Genomic DNA, 1,568 nt, shown 5'->3' on the forward strand with positions numbered 1-1,568 from the left:
ATGTATTTACATGCAGTTAAATATCTGTTAAATAAAGCTAAGCTCTTTATGCATGCAAAACCATTGGTCACTCTAAGACCGGACATATATTTAACTGCGTATATATATATATATATCGCTCAGAGATTTAAAACATGTTATTTTTCTCGATACGGGATCAGCGCCTGTGTGTCGCTTAAAGAATATATAGTATTTGCGAGTGGAGATAGCTTTCGTTACTAGCTGGCGATTATCTCACACTGAGGACGGATAACATTCAGAAACCTAGATCTGTATCATATAAGGCTGGGAGCGATGATCTTCCTTCGAAATACTATATACGGACCCAGGTTGTGTGTCATTAGCCAGATGGAGATGTTTTCCCGGGGCTAAAACAACAGTAACATCGTTCTTTACAGGACTGCCACGTTATCTTGGCATATAAACACACACACACACACACAATAATTAATGGAAAAAACCACAACAACGCGAGGACGTAACAAATGCAAAGTATTAATAAGATGCTCAGAGAAGGAAAGAGTGGTTGTTTTACGTTTCGAGCATAGCTCCACTTCGGAAACAGGAGAAAAAGGAAAGTCCCAAAGAAAAAGAAGGAAGAAAAAATCGCCAACAGTCTACGTATATTTTTGAAATGACCGGAAGTAGATAGACAAAGAGAAAATGCTTTCTGGGGCAGGAGAGTGTGAAGAATGGTTGGTATTTGTGTGTATGTGCGTGGTAGCGCGTGTACGTGTGGTAGTTGTGACGTTTGTGTGTGTGTATGGGGGAAGTAACTGTGTATGTGTGACAGTAACTGTGTGTGTGTGGTAGTAACTGTGTGTGTGTGACAGTAACTGTGTGTGTGGTAGTAACTGTGTGTGCGTATGATGGTAACTGTGTGTGTGTGTGGTATTAACTGTTTACAAGTGTTTGTGTTGTGTGAGTGGTCTGTGTGTATTAAGGTCACAGTGAGAGATCAGCAGCTATAGTGATAGGTGCGTGTATAGCCGGTTATGGCAGTGTGTATGTGTATGTGTGTTTTTGCACGTGTGCGTAGATGGGATGGTCAGTAGGGAGTGGGAGTCAGTTTGAAGGATAACTGAGAGGCAGTCTGAAGGGTGTGTGTGGATGTGTGTGTGTGTGTCTGTGTTGGCATGTGTACGTAGACAGAGTGGGAATGTGTGTGTGTGAATATGTGTATGGGTGCGCATGCGTCTCACTCTGTCTATCTGTTTGTGTGTGTGTCTCTTTCTCTCTCTGTATATGTATGTGTGCTCGTGTGTGTGTATGTGCGTGTGAGTGCATGGAAGTGTATATACGTGTGTGTGTTGTATGTGTGGAAGTATATGTACGTTCATGTGTGTGCGTGCGTGCGAGTGTGTGAGAGGGGTGAGGTGGGGTGTGGGCGCGTTCTCATATATATATATATATATATATATAAACAATATATGAGTATATGCATATATATGTACATGTATGTACATACCTTCATCTACATGTACATATAGATACATAACTGGGTACATGACGCGGCAAAAGAACATGGACAAAATGATAAACAAGGTACAACAAACAAGCAAGCCACA

Source organism: Octopus bimaculoides, chromosome 6 (genome assembly GCF_001194135.2).
Source record: "Octopus bimaculoides isolate UCB-OBI-ISO-001 chromosome 6, ASM119413v2, whole genome shotgun sequence".
NCBI lineage: Eukaryota > Metazoa > Mollusca > Cephalopoda > Octopoda > Octopodidae > Octopus > Octopus bimaculoides.